The following is a 16,162-nucleotide window of genomic DNA, read 5'->3' as shown; positions in this document are numbered from 1 at the left end:
CACTACCTTGCACCTCCCTTTTTGAAAAAGATTTTGAATTCCACCAATTGTAAATCCATAAAGCATGACATTTCCATATCCATTTTTCATAGCAAGAGTTCTTATTCCTTCACCAAGCATTTCCTTTCATCCATTCCTAACCCACAAAATAAAACCAAGAAGCTCACTTACAAACTTATTGCCATTCTAATTTTCCTTGTCATTTCCTTTCCTTTTCATTTCCACCAATAAAACCCTGCTTCTATGTATATCATTGAGTCAAAGACCTAGAATCTAATTATCTTTGTAAAAACACTTAGAGCCTTGCATGCCTTAATAGCAAGTACTCGTGCCAATGAACAATGGGAGTGCATTAATATCCCTTTTTCGTTGGATCTTGTAGGTTACTCGATCACAACAAACTTATTCATACCTACAAAGATGTGTTAGGCATCTTGACTCCCATTGGAATCAATGGTGAGAGCTCTCATGTTGACAAGTGGCATTCATTAATGGCCACTAAGTCAACAAATTCTTTCTATGTTTGACACCAGCGCATTTATTCACATAGTAAGATTTGTGCCATCGATCGTTGAAGACTTGAAGACCCATATTTTGTAGCAGATGAAGTCGATTTCCTTTCATTGTTTTTCAGTTTGTCAAGTCAATAAATAAGGCTGGGGAGAAATGTAACTTCTATATTTTGTATACCTTCCAAGCCTTATACATTTTCAGACGCATTTAGCAGCAGATTCCGAGCAATCAGTAGAAGATTCAACAACAGATTTAGCAGCAGATGCAGCAACAATAAAAGATTCACTTTTTCGATTTCATCAACCATTTTCACAACCAAGTAAAGAAGACTATGAACAACATTTTTGCAGCCACACGTGCACAACTCTCATCCATTTTTGAAAGGGTAAGTTAAGGTATGATATTTTCTAACTTTTAACCATTTAATTCCTTTAAAAGTTAGAATAATAATTTTTGGAAAAACTTCACTTCCTTTCCTCATTTCACATAAATGCCAAAACCATCTATTTAAGGGGAGGGATACATTTACATACATGCTTTGTCACATTCATATAACATCCATATTCATATATCACATTCTAAAACCCGCTTACCTTCAAAATATATTCACTATTACATGAGCATACAAATGGATTTGTCAAAAGTATTTAAAAGTTAATTGGATGCCAACACAACCATGGTTGTTACACAAGAACCAACCATGATGCTTTCCAACAAAAATACTCTACAATAAAAATCACATTATCAATATGCAAAGATCATACATTAAAATTGAATGCAACAAAAAAAATATGGTTGAAACACAAGAACCAACCAAGTTGCAGTTCATGAAAAAAACTTTGCAAAAGTTAAGTAAATGATATCATGCAAAGTTTAAGCCAAAGCTCAAGTATCAAAAAGTAATATAATATATTGCATGAGGACATGCAATACCTTCAATTTGGGGGTATGTTGGGCCTAAAAATAGTCCTTATTCTCACTCCATTATTCACCAATACCTTCACATTACTTCCATATTACCTTCATGTCACCTCCATTCCACCTACACGTCATTACATTTACCTCATCATTGGGTTATAACTATGCTTTTCCAAAGTTTATCAATTCTTAACATTTTAAAGTAGATTTATGGTTAAACTATAAAAAATAATATTCTTATACTTATACCTAACAATTAGAATGAGTTTGTTGACATGTGTAGGTACAAAGGAAGCTTCCAAGGCATCTTTATGTGGCACTCTATTTTCAAATTCGAATTTGAGAAGATCATGGACCTCATGGAGAATATCATGGACCTCATGGAGGAGATCATGGAGGATAGCGTTATGTGTCACCATTGGTTGAGAAATATGTGGGTCAAAGGAGGGAATAGTGGGTCTACATTTGTGAGTTTGTTATCATAGTTTTTGTATAAATAGGAGTACCTCCTCCATTCCAAAAAGGAGGACTCTTGGAGCATGTATCCAACTTATGATGGAATAGAATAAAGCTTCATTTTACATAAATTTCCATTCTATAGTTTTAGATATAAGTTGTCTTAATGTAGTATATGGAATAATTTGTCACTTTTTTCTTAAGAGAATTGAGCTCACTCTAAAAGGATCAAAGAAACATTTTATTTCATAATAGATCTTATTTCATTTAATTGCTTAGATTTTTGAGGGTTTGTTTGTGATTGATGAATGAGTTTTAAATTAAAATCTTATCAACATATGAGGGGACAACCAAGGGTCTAAGTTAGGATCTCTCTCCATTTGATTTGCATGATAATTGAAATTCATTCTTTTTCTTTCAAGTTTCAAGTTATTTCATTTCTTATGCTTATGAATGATTCTTAGTTTAGTTTGGATCAGTATATGAGGGGAAAATCAAGGGACTAAGTTAGTCTCTCTCTCTATTTGCATCTAAACAACAATTAAAATTCATTCTCTTGTCTTTATTTCAAGTTTTGGTTTTATGTAATCAATGATTTCTTTTCAATCTATAATGCTATAAGGAAGGACAACCAAGACCTCCTCAATTAGGAGCCTCTTCCCTTGCATATCATATTGAATTAGAAACAATTTAGTTAGACGTAGAGTTAGTTGCCTACTCCCGCATATATTTTGTTCGCATCATCATAAGCTTACGAGTATCCCTGGTTGATAATTTAATGAAAGCAATTTAAGCAATTAAATTTCCCAGCAGAAGCTGACGGGTGAGACCCCCTCTATCGGGTGAGACCGACCTTGAGCTTACGTGAAGGGTTCGAGTGCAAGCACACCTGCCGGAGGCTCATAGCGATACTGACATGAAAATCATTCGTCTGACTTGGGTATAGGGGTGAAAGACTAATCGAGCCATCTAGTAGCTGGTTTCCTTTGAAGTTTCCCTCAAGATAGCTAGAGCTCACACGCGAGTTTTATTGGGTAAAGCAAATGATTAGAGGCATCGGCGGCGTAACACCCTCGACCTATTCTCAAACTTTAAATAGGTAAGAGGGTGCAGCTACTCCATAGAGCTGCGCTGTGGAATCGAGAGCTCCAAGTGGGCCATTTTTGGTAAGCAGAACTAGCGTTGTGAGATGAACCAAAAGTCAAGTTACGTTGCTGAATTGCATGCTAACCTAGATCCCACAAAAGGTGTTGGTTGATTAATATAGTAGGACGGTGGTCATGGAAGTCAAAATCTGTTAAGGAGTGTGTAACAACTCACCTGCCAAATCAACTAGCCTCCAAAATGGATGGTGCTCAAACGCACAACCTATACTCGATCGTCAGAGCAATTGCCTGGCTCCGATGAGTAGGAGGACACGGGGTCATTGAGAAAACTTAGACGTGAGCTTGGGTGGATCGGCCCCCAGTGCAGATCTTGGTGGTAGTAGCAAATATTCAAATGAGAACTTCGAAGACTGAAGTGTGGAAAGGTTCCACGTGAACACCACTTGGACATGGGTTAGTTGATATGTAGAGATGGGGAAGCCTTGTATCAAGGGTGCACTCTACATAAGAATCAAAAGGGAATCAGGTTAATATTCCCAAACCAGGACATGGTGGTGAGTGGCAACATTAGGAAATCTGGAGACGTTGTCGAAGGCCCTAGGAAGAGTTATCTTTTATTTTTAATAGCTTGCCCACCCTGGAATTGGTTCACTTGGAGATAGGGTCCAGCACTTGGAATAGCACTGCACATCTTGCAGTGTCTAGTGCGAACTCAGTGGCCCTTGAAAATCTGGAGGATTGAGTACCGTTCATGCTCGGTCATACTCATAACCACATCAAGTCTCCAAGGTGAACACCCTCTGGTCAATAGAACAATGTAGGTAAGGGAAGTCAGTAAAACGAATCCGTAACTTCAGGAAAAGGATTGGCTCTGAGGGTTGGGCCTAGGGGTCTACACCCTCAACTCATGGGCTATCGGAAATCTACTTGAGCTTCTCTCACGGCAAGGGTAGGCAGTCACGTTCCGATTGGGCTACGGGCATAGAATGCCCCTTGCAGGCGGCTTTTCCTTAGGCGTCGAATAGTCGACTCAAAATTGGTATGGACAAGGGGAATCTGACTATTTAATTAAAACAAAGCATTATGATGGTCCCTGCGGATGCTAATGCAATGTGATTTCTGCCTAGTGCTCTGAATGTTAGAGTGAAGAAATTAAACCAAGCACGAGTAATTGGCCGGAGTAGCCATGACTCTCTTAAGGTAGCCAAATTCCTCGTCATCTAATTAGTGATGCACATGAATGGATTAACGAGATTCCCACTATCCCTATATACTATCTAGTGAAACCACAACTAAGGGGACGAGCTTGGGAGAATCAACGGGGAGAGAAGACCTTGTTGAGCTTGACTCTAGTCTGACTTTGTGAAATGACTTGAGAGGTGTAGAATAAGTGGGGGCTATTTTCGGTGCAAGTGAAATACCACTACTTTTAACATTATTTTACTTATTCCATGGGGTGGAGACGGTGCACTGCTCTTGTTTTTGGCCTTAAGGCACGTTTCGACGGGTCAATCTGGGCAAAAGACATTGTCAGGTGGGGAGTTTGGCTGGGGTGGCACATCTATTAAAAGATAACACAGGTGACCTAAGATGAGCTCAACGAGAACAGAAATCTCATGTGGAACAAAAGGGTAAAAGCTCATTTTATTTTGATTTTCAGTATGAATACAAACCATGAAAGTGTGGCCTATCGATCCTTTAGATTTTTAGAATTTGAAGCTAGAGGTGTCAGAAAAGTTACCACAAGGATAACTGGCTTGTGGTAGCCAAGTGTTCATAGCGACGTTGCTTTTTTATCCTTCAATGTCGACTCTTCCTATCATTGTGAAGCAGAATTCACTAAGTGTTGAATTGTTCACCCACCAATAGGGAACGTGAGCTAGGTTTAGACCATTGTGAGACAGGTTAGCTTTACCCTACTAATGAATCACACCGCAATAGTAATTCAACTTAGTACAAGAGGAATCACTGATTCACACAATTGGTCATCGTGCTTGGTTGAAAAGCTAGGGGCACAAAGCTACTGTGTGTTGGATTATGACTAAACACCTCTAAGTCAAAATCCACACTAGAAGTGGTGCATGTCACTCTTCGACTATATCTTGACCCACAGTAGGGGCGTCAATTTGTTGCCCCTAGGGGCCCGTGTCATTTGCAAACTACAACCATGAAGCATCTCAGTTGGGTAGCTTTGAAGTTCAATTCCAAATGGTCATTGAGAAGAATCCTTTGCAAACAACTCAAATACGCGATAGGGTATTGTAAGTGGGAAAGTGGCCTTGCTACCACGATCTGCTAAGATTCAACCCTTGGTCACCTTGATTCAGAGCTTCAATCTTGTCACAAACAAGTCCAGAAAACCCTCCCACTCTCACACCTTTGAATCTTCCTCCAGATGACAATTTATTATTGCTTGGGGTTGGGAAATTTGGGGTTTCCACACTATGATAGAAAAGGAGCCAAAGCACAAGAAAATTGGGGATTCCATGTCATGCTCTGGCGCCCAAAATTTTGGGGTTTCCATGTGGCACCCTGGTGCCCAAAATTTTGGGTTTCCATGTTGTGACGAAAAAGGTGCCCAAGAATGGGAAAAATTAGGGTTTCCATGCCACACCCCAACGCCCAAAATTTGGGGTTTCCACCCGGCGCCTAAAATTTGGGGCTTCCGCCCAATGCAAAATAATTTAGGGTTTCCATGTTCTGCACAAAATTTGGGGTTTCCACTCGACGCCTAAAATTTGGGGCTTCCACCCAGCGCAAAAAAATTTGGGGTTTCCATGTCGCGCCCAAAATTTGGGGTTTCCATGTCACACCCAAAATTTGGGGTTTCCACTTGGCGCCTAAAATTTGGGGCATCCACCCGATGCAAAAAATTTTGGGTTTCCATGTCGCAACCAAAATTTGGGGTTTCCAAGTCACGCCCCAGTGCCCAAACCTTGGGAAACTTGGGGTTTCCATGTTGCACTACGACTAAAACTGGTAGTGCCCAAGCTTGCAGAAACTTGGGGTTTCCATGTCGCACCATGACTAAAATTGACAGCACCCAAGCCTGCAGAAACTTAGGGTTTCCATGTCACGACTTGGCACCTGAGTCTGGGAAACCTGGGGTTTCCATGTCGTGCGATAGCCAAAACCGGTGATGCCCAAGTCTGGGGAAACTTGGGGTTTCCATGTCCCACCCTTGATGGAACCGCGAGTCTCCACATTTTATGGCACAATGTAAACGTGAGGTTTTCAATAATGCCCCAACGCGGGGAACTTGGGGCTTCCATGATGATGCAAACCAGCTTACAAGTCTAGGGAACTTGGGGTGTTTCAAAATCGCTACCCAAGTCTGGGGAACTCGCGGTTTCTATGTTGCGGCGCAGCGGGAACCACCGACGGAAACCACCCAAGTCTGGGAAACCTAGGATTTCCATATCGTGGTACACCCTGAATTGCCCGAGAATCTATGGAAATTCAAATTTCCATGTCATGGGGCGATGGAAAGCCGCATGATGGAAACTTGTACCCAACTTAGTGGACACACGAGGTTTCCATTTCACGTCACGACAAAAATTGCTACCCAAGTCTGGGAAACACGGGGTTCCCATGTCGCTCGCGTCATGGCTAAAACTGTTTCCCAAGTCTGGGGAGATTCGAGTTTCCATGTCTTCGCATGATAGGGAATAACCCCCTGAGTTTGGGGAGCTTCAGATTTCCTTGTCATCACGGGACAGGGAACCACTGTCCAAGTCTACTAAACACGGGGTTTTCCATTCTGTGGCATGACTGAATCCACCCAATTATGGGAAACTCAGGGTCTTCCATGTCCTGACACGATAGAAACCGTGACCTCGGTGCAGGGAACTCAAGTTTCCATGCAACGGAATGACAAAGAACCACCCAAGCTTGCAGAACCTGGGTGCATCTATTTCGTGGCATGAGGGAAACCGCCTAATTCTAGGAACCTCTAGCGTATACATCTCCTGCCCAGGTGAAAACCATGGCCCTGGTGCGGGGAACTTGGGTTTCCATGTCGCAATACAACTGAAATGGGCCAAGTTTATGGAACTCATGGTTTCCATGTTGCAGAACGATGAAGAACCGCCCATGTCTGGCGAACTCAGGGTTTCCATTTCACAGCGGGGTGGAAACCACTTGCCTGGTCTATCTCTGGAACTTGGGGATTCCATGCCTCATTGCAACGGGAGCCGTCCAAGTGCGGGGAAATCAGGGTTTCCCTACCCCACTATGATGACAGCTACCCAAGTGTCTAAAATCTAGGGTTTCCATGTCCCATCATGTCTGCGACCTCTACGACATACGGGAAGGGGCCTGCAGTGTCAGGTATTCGAGTTGAGAGTGCCCAAGAGAGTCGAAAGACTGAACCCATAGTACAGGTGCCCATGTTTGGTTATATGTGACTCAGGTGAGTTTTCGGTAATATGCAAAGACTTGGCACGAAATTTGCTTATGTGCAACGATGATGGCACACTCATAGTGGGCTCACCGTGTTAGGCAAGGCACACGCCCCTTGATACATGCACGATGGGCGAGTCACCGGTGGAAGGTGTGCCAACAACCCTTGTTGGGTGCCCGGATGAAAGAGGTGACCATCTCTGGATGAGTTAGGACACAGGAAGGTGTGCAAGGTGCGGCAACGGGTGTAATCGGCTAAGTGTTGGAGCTGACCCTTGTTATCCTCGAGAGAAACGACCCTTAGGCGAAAGGAAGCATATAAGTAAGGAGGATGGCATTCGACGAAGGGACATTGAAATCAGGCTTCCACATCGTAGAACAAGTGCGAAGGAAGGAGTTGGGTGAAAACAGAAGGAAGAGAAGGACGTGGGTAAGAGGGCTGCACCGGCAGGCAGATTAGAGTGGGTTGGTTAGACTTGGTAGTGTGGACAGGCAGAGTGGGGCGAGTTACCGACCGGGTAGACAGGCTACACTATGTGTGGGCCATGTACCCTCACTATGGACCACACCAATGGGCAGAGTTTGGGTGCCACAGAACAAAAAGTCAGGTGGATAGGTTCAAAGTTCAGGTGTGGAGTTGTGTCGTGTAGGCCGCGGGTAATGCAGCACGACCACACGACACGAAAGGTTGAAAGAATAATTGAAGAAGATAAATTGATGGTAAGTTATTTTCACTGCATAGTTAAGAAAACTTATTGGAAAATTGACTGAGTGTTGAAGTAGGTGCATACCATGTACTCAAGTATTGGTAAAAGGAAAAAGTATGGCAGTGCCACACCCATTTATGTGTGGTTAAAATACTACCACTAGGATAGGAGCATGAAATGGGGTCCCACAGTCCCTCCTCAACAAAAGCCGCCAAATTCTGGGGAACCCGGGGATTCCATGTCCCGCCTTGTCGAAAGCCTCCCAAGTGTAGGAAATTTGGGGTTTCCATGTCTCGTCGTAATGGAAATCACCCCAGGTGCAGTAATCTTGGTGTACATTGAGTCTGCAACCACACATCAAGAAAAAGGCTTGGTTGGTCAAGAGAGTCAAGGTTTCCTCATTGGTAAAGGATCTCACTAAGGATCAAAGGTTGGAGTCTCTTCTAGAGCTAGTCCACCAAGGACTATCAAAAGTTGAAAGAAGGACACAATGCCGGGGAACGAAGTGCCAAAGAAACAAAGTGCAAAGAGGAGGAAGGACTTGACTTGTGCTTGGAGGATATTCTTGTCAAGGGTCTAGGGCTTCATAATGACCAATAAGAAGCTTCAATAAGAGAAATTTACGAAAGGGTTTTCCCCTCTGAGAGCGAGAGCTTTTGCCCTAGTAGAGAGCCAACATCTTGTGCTCTTGTTCTTATGTTTTTGGCACCAGTTTGATGAAGTAAACACACATGCATTAATAAGAACAGAAGAAGATTAAGATAATAAGATAAATTGTAAAAGAGCTTCACAAATTGTTATCAAGTCTAGATGAATCCCACTATACCCCATTTCCCTAGATTCTTCAATGCAGTATCAGAGCTAAGGTGACACATCAAGGAAAGGGAATCTCAAGAACATCCACAAGGTTGAAGCATCAAGCCAAGAAGTCTCAATCACATCAAGGACAAGAAGGTCTACCATCTATTATTCATCATGGAAGACTACAAAGCAAGAAGAAATGCCTTGTATAAAGGCACCTACAAGAAGAATAAATCAAAGAGGGACCTACATCAAGCTACACCATCTTGAAAAATGAAAGGCACTAAGATTCAGTCATCAAGCAAGTCCATTTGAAGAAAGCAACTTGAAGAACATCAAGATATGAAGAAGGCAAGCCATCAAGTCTTCAAGAAGAAGGCAAGTTCACTACATCTCAAACTCTATCAAGTAAGTATATGTCCCCTTCTGAGTATACCTCAATGTCTTTTTTCAAGGAAAGTAACAAATTGGTTGGGACCACTACATGTCCAAAGTCCAATGATTTGGATTCCAAGAATATGGATGTTACAAAAGGGATTGTCCTAAACTTAAGAAGGACAACAACAATAAGAGAAAAATGGAGGAAGCTCATGTAACTCAAGAATTGAAAGAAGATGACAAAAAACAAAAGAAGGAAGATCCTCCCATGACTAAGTCAACCTCTTTGCTTGAAGTCTTCTTTCAAAGTTTTGAGTAGTATAGGAGCATATAGAAATAGAATATATTGCATGGTTAATGATATATTCTAGGATATAGGAGCATGATCTAGATATAGCTCAAGATATTCACATAGAAGGAGCATACGTATTATAGGTTCTCATCCATAATGAAAAAATGATTGGTCATGATCAAAATTCTTAGAAGGCCTCCATCATCAAATGAAGAAACATTTTCAAGGTAAGGGTCTTCAAGATCCTCTGATAGAATCTTCAAATAAGGTTCGTACATAAGGGGGTAGATGTCTCATTGGGAGTCCCATTTATAGTATTCAAGAAAGGATGATATACAGGCAAGAGCAAATGAGGCAAGAAAGGCTACACCAATCGAGGAGAACTATCAAATAAAGTAGAGATGATAAAAGCATAATCAAGATGAGGTATGTATGCGTCAAAGTTTAAGTCATGTCATCATATATATTGGGTCATGGGAAAATTTCTATAATCATGATAAATAATAAAAGGATCTCTTTTTCCAATGATTTGCTTGGAGGCATGTACTAGAATGGACTAAAGTTCAACATGAAGAAGTGCTCTCATAAGGAGTATAAGGTGGTTGACTAATCAATCCAAGAAGAAGAAAATGAAGAAAGATATCAAGCATGTGAATAACATCATGGTCACAAAGAATAACTATTTGACAAGATTCCTCAACATCTCTCGAAAGAAGGCATGGCAAATCTGACAAAGGAAGAAAATGATCAAATGACCCTTGACATCTACGAAGGCCTTGGAGATAGTAAGGTGAAAATAACTAATTCAACTCTATAAATATGTCATGATGAAGAGGCCATCCAACAAAAGCACCATTTGATGTTAAAGCAATATCACGATGAAGTCATGAAGGGCCACTAAATCAAAGTATGGGAACAAGCAAGTACAACTAAGCATCCATGTGATAAGTATTATGAAGGATAGACAAGATGATAAAGGAGTAGCTAGATGACAAAAAATACCTGATATATATCAAGAGGCCACTTTCCATGAAGGGAGCAATGCAATGACAAACCAGGAGGGAAAGTGATCGATGGCCAGTAACCTGCCAAGAAGAAGTTCAAACAAAGACTTCATGACTTCGAAGGAAAGATGGAGATCAAGCAGCTGAAGGACCCATGAAGAAGATGTTGTTGATGAATGGACAAGTCCCTAGCTAAGAGGGAGTTCTAACAAGTTCCCAACTACAGAGGAGCTTGGGCAAGTTCCTTGTCAGAAGAAACTTGGGCATGTCTTCCTCAATCAAGGGGAGGAGATAGACACAACATTCTTATCTTCACTTGGCAAGAAAGAATGGGAGGATTGGGTAACCATATGGCATCTGATGCTCTTTGAGGATGTGTAGGGCATCCAAGACAAGAGTAGGCAAGAGGAGCGATATTCTTTGAGTGTTGGGAACATAGCACAAGAATTTTCCTAGAAGGTCATACTCAGGGAACACCTGGGTAGGTATGTACCTTGAGAGACAATGACTAAGGTGTTTATAAGCCATTGGCCATGCCAACATTGTGTTGTGATCTTATTAGAGATAAAGTTGTTAGTCAAGGCCTTTCTATGAACAATGTTAGCTAGTATGATGCTATAATAGATGGGTTGCCAATCTGGTTTCTCTTATGTGAATTATTCAAGATAGAAAAATAGCCAAACACCTTGTAATGATTTATGAATACCTCCCTAGTTAAGAGGGGGTGTTTAAGAAAGTGTAACTAGGTTTGGTATTTATAAATGTACTTTTGATATTTGTATTTATTCAAGAAAAGAAATATATATATATATATATATATATATATATATATATATATATATATATATATATATATATATATATATATATATATATATTTATCATTGAGTTTCTTGCTCCTTGAAATAGGCCTAGCACATGTTAAAGTGTTATAGGTGAGTCAACGAGTCAAAAGAAAATGTTGAGGACCTTAAGGGCATGTTACACCAGGTATATTTATGTTAGAGTCAAAGATATTCCTACCCTCATGCCTTAGTTTGGGTTGTGCGTGCATTCAAACCCAGAATTTCGTTCGGGGGGCTGGGTCGTGTTGTGTCATGCCGTGTGTGGGTGCTCGAGCACACGTGGCCGTGCCGAAAATGCTAAGTCCTGACTGCCCATGTGTCTCTTGCATGTTCATGCGGCTTGTTTTCTCGATTCTCCCTCATGCCTTTATTTAGGTTGTGCACCCATGGAAACCCCAAATTTCATTTGGGTGAGTCGGGTCATGCCGTGCTGTGTGTAGGTGCCCAGGCACATGTGGCCATATCAAAAATTCTATGGTATGACCGTGGGTGGGCTTTTTGCATGTTCGTGTGGCCTGTTTGCCCGACTCTCCCTTGTGCCTTCATTTCGGTCGTGCGTTGGAGCCCATGTAAACTCGTTCGGGTGGGTTGTTTTCCCGTGTAAACTCATTTGGGTGGGTCATTTACCCGTGTAAACTCGTTCAGGAGGGTTGTTTGTCATGTAAACATGTTCGGGCAGATCATTTGAGGGCGCCCATGTAAACTTGTTTGGGCGAGTCATTTTCCATGTAAACTCGTTTAGGCGGGTCATTTGAGGGCACCCGTGTAAACTCATTTGGGAGGGTCGTTTTCCATGTAAAATCATTTGGGCGAGTCGTTTGAGGGTCATTTGCTGTGTAAACTCATTCAGGTGGGTCGTTTGCCATGTAAACTCATTCGAGCGGGTCGTTTGAGGGTGCCCGTGTAAACTCGTTCATAAGGTCATTTTCCATGTAAACTCATTCGGGTGAGTCATTTGAGGGTGGCCATGTAAACTCGTTCGAGTGAGTCATTTGAGGGCACCCATGTAAACTCATTTGGTGGATCGTTTGAGGGCACCCATGTAAATGCATTCGGGTAGGTCATTTGAGGGCAGCTATGTAAACTCGTTCAGGCAGGTTGTTTAAGGGCAGCCATGTAAACTCGTTTGGGCAAGTCATTTGAGGGAGGTCGTGTAAACTCGTTCGGGTGAGTCGTTTTCCATGTAAACTCATTTAGGTGGGTTATTTGCCATGTCAAATCATTGAGGAGGGTCGTTTGAGGGCACCTGCATAAACTCGTTCAATCATGTCATTTAGTGTGAGGGCACGCCCCGGCACATGAGCTCGTATAAAAAATTCTAAGTTGTGACCTAGGGTGGGCTTTGTGCACGTTCGTGAAGCTTTTTTGCTAGGCTCTCCCTTGTGCCTTCATTTTAGTAGTGTGGGCACCCATGTAAACTTGCTCGGGCAGGTCATTTGAGGGCATCCGTGTAAGGGTCATTTGAGGGTGTTCGTGTAAACTCGTTCAAGCGGGTCATTCGAGGGCATTCATGTAAACTCATTCAGGTGGGTTTTATGAGGGCATCTGTGTAAACTCATTTGGGCGGGTCGTTTGAGGGCATCTATGTCAACGTGTTCAGGCGGGTCATTTGGGCGGGTCATTTGAGGGCATTCATGTCAACTTGTTCGGGTGGGTCGTTTGAGGGAGTTTGTGTAAACTCATTCGGGCAGGTCATTAGGGTGGTTCAGGCAAGGGCGTCCATGTAAACTCGTTCAGGCGGGTCAGGCGAGGGCATTCATGTAAACTCGTTCGGGTGGGTTGTTTATTGTGAGGGCATGCCTGAGCACCTGAGCCCGTACCAAAAATGCTAAGTTGTGACCTGGGGTGGGCTTTGTGCACGTTCATGCAGCTCGTTTGCCCAACTCTCCATTGTGCCTTTGTTTCAGTCGTGTGGGCTCCCATGTAAACTCAATCGAGCAAGTTGTTTGAGGGCGTCTGTGTCAACTCATTTGGGCAGGTCGTTTGAGGGCGTCCATGTAAACTCGTTTATGTGGGTCATTTGGGCAGGTCATTCAGGAGGTTCGTTTGAGGGCGTCTGTGTAAACCGATTTGGGTGGGTCATTCAGGTGGGTCTTTTGAGGGCATTCATGTAAACTCATTTAGGTAGATCGAGGGAGGCCATTCATGTAAACTCATTCGGGTGGGTCGGGCAAGGGCGTCCATGTAAACTCATTCAGTTGGGTCATTCTGTGTGAGGGCGCACCCAGGCACATGAGCCTATATAAAAAATGTTAAGTTTTGACCCGGGGTGGGCTTTGTATATGTTCATGCAGCTCATTTGCCTGGCTCTCCCTTGTCACTTCGTTTCAGTCATGTGGGTGCCCATGTTAACTCGCTCAGGCGGGTCGTTCGGGTGGGTCGTTTGAGGGCGTCTATGTGAAATCATTCGAGCGGGTCGTTTGAGGGCATTGTGTAAACTCATTCGGGTGGGTCGTTTGAGGGCATCCTTGTAAACTCGTTAGGGTGGGTCATTTGGGTCGAGTGAGGGCAGTCATGTAAACTCGTTCGGGCAGGCCAGGCGAGGGCATCCGTGTAAACTTGTTCGGGCAGGTTGGGTGAGGGTGTCCATGTAAACTCATTCAGTCAGGTTGTTCAGTGTGAGGGTGCATCCGGGCACACAAGCCCACATCAAAAATGATAAGTTGTGACCTAGGGTGGGCTTTGTGCACATTTGTGTAGCTCGTTTTCTTGGCTCTCCCTTGTCCCTTCATTTCAGTTGTGTGGGCACCCATGTAAACTCGTTTGGGTGGGTCGTTTGAGGTCGTCCTTGTCAACTTGTTCGGGCGGATCGTTCAGGTGGGTCATTTTAGGGCATTTGTGTAAACTTGTTCAGGCGGGTCAGGCGAGGGCGTCTGCGTAATATTGTGTGAGAGGGTTAGGTGAAGGCATCTGTGTAAACTTGTTCGAGCGGGTCAAGCGAGGGCGTCCGTGTAAACTCGTTTGGTCGGGTCATTCAGTGTGAGGGCGCACCCAGGCACACGAGCCCGTATCAAAAATGATAAGTTGTGACCCGAGGTGGGCTTTGTGCATGTCCAAGAAGCTCCTTTTTCCGACTCTCCCTTGTCCCTTCGTTTCGGTCATGTGGGTGCCCATGTAAACTTGTACAGGTGGGTCGTTTGAGGGCGTCCATGTCAATTCGTTTGGGCGGGGCATTTGAGGGTGTTCGTGTAAACTCGTTCGGGTGGGTCGGGCGAGGGTGTCTGTAAACTCATTCAGTTGGGTAGTCCAGTGTGACGGTGTGCCTGGGCACATGAGCCTGTATCAAAAATGATAAGTTGTGACCCAATATAGGCTTTGTGCACGTTCTTGTAGATCATTTTCCTAGCTCTCCCTTGTTCTTTCATTTTAGTCATGTGGGCACCCATGTTAACTCATTCGGGCAGGTCATTTGAGGGCATCTATGTCAGCTCATTTAGGCGAGTCATTCGGGTTGGTCATTTAAGGGCGTCTGTGTCAACTTGTTTGGGCAGGTAATTTGAGGGAATCCGTGTAAACTCATTCAAGCGAGTCATTCGGGCAAGCGCATCTGTGTAAACTTGTTCGGGTGGGTTGGGTAGGTCGAGCGAGGGCATTCATGTAAACTCATTTGGGTGGGTCATTCAGTTTGAGGGCACACCCGAGCACATGAGCTTCTATCAAAAATTCTAAGTCCTGACGCAGGGTGGGCTTTGTGCACGTTCGTGCAGCTCGTTTGCTCAGCTCTCCCTTGTGCCTTCATTTCGGTCATGTGGGCACCCATGTAAACTCATTCGGGCAGCTCGTTTGAGGGTGTGCATGTCAACTCGTTTAGGTGGGTCATTTAAGGGCATCCGTGTAAACTTGTTTGGGTGGGTCGTTCAGGAGGGTCATTTGAGGGCATCCGTGTAAACTAGTTAGGGTGGGTCGGGCGATGGCGTCCATGTAAACTCGTTCAGGCGGGTTAGGCAAGGGCGTCCATTTAAACTCATTCTATTGGGTCGTTCAGTGTGAGGGCAAGCTCGGGCACGTGATCCCATATAAAAAATGCTAAGTTGTGACCTTGGGCTTTTTGCATGTTCGTGTAGCTTGTTTTCCTCGCTCTCCCTTGTCCCTTCATTTTTGTGAGGACTACGAGCTGCAGGGTGTGCAGATGGGCGAGCTGCGACCACAGTGGAAAGTCACATGAGTGAAAAATGTAAAATGTTGAGCGTGGTATGCATATATCATAGGAGCTATCCCGGGCAACCTGAGGGGTGGACGAGCCAACATGCGATGGGGGCGACCAGACGCTATCTGGGTGGACCAATGTGTTAAAATGGAGCAAAGCTGATAGAAGAGTATTTGATGGGCAAGTCAGATGGGCATTTGAATGAGGGGTGTTCAAGTGTATAAATAAGTGGAGGATGAGTTAGATATGAGTCATTCATCCAACAAACTTAGACGTAAATCACTTGGACAAGCTAAGTGAGAAGTGTGAAGAAGTGCAAAGGTTCTACAATGCGGATGTGCCCGCATGACGGCTAGAATGGGTGAAGGTGTTCGTGCAGAGCTTAACAATGGGTGAACCAAGTAGGGCGTTTGTGCAGGGCTGAATGATGGGTGAACTAGGTAGGGCGTCCGTGCAAGGTTGAACGACAAGTGAACTAGGTAGGGCATTCGTGCAGGCCTGAACAACCAGTTGATAGTTCGTGCAAGATGACACAGTGAGGGCATCAGCCGAACAAAGGGTGGTTGTGTAGGCGGTACTACATGTGACCCACCG

General features: G+C 43.7%; 2 pseudogenes; both read left to right on the top strand.

Moving 5' to 3' along the window:
* Positions 1–2,679: 2,679 nt before the first annotated feature.
* On the top strand, positions 2,680–3,799 carry LOC149157409 (25S ribosomal RNA; annotated as a pseudogene).
* Positions 3,800–5,318, top strand: LOC149157408 (25S ribosomal RNA; annotated as a pseudogene).
* Positions 5,319–16,162: the final 10,844 nt, after the last annotated feature.

The sequence above is a fragment of the Pinus tabuliformis genome, chromosome 5_2, assembly GCF_031772625.1.
Source record: "Pinus tabuliformis cultivar Carrire ecotype Pingquan chromosome 5_2, CPIR1, whole genome shotgun sequence".
Classification (NCBI taxonomy): domain Eukaryota; kingdom Viridiplantae; phylum Streptophyta; class Pinopsida; order Pinales; family Pinaceae; genus Pinus; species Pinus tabuliformis.
This window is presented reverse-complemented; position numbering and strand designations above follow the sequence as displayed.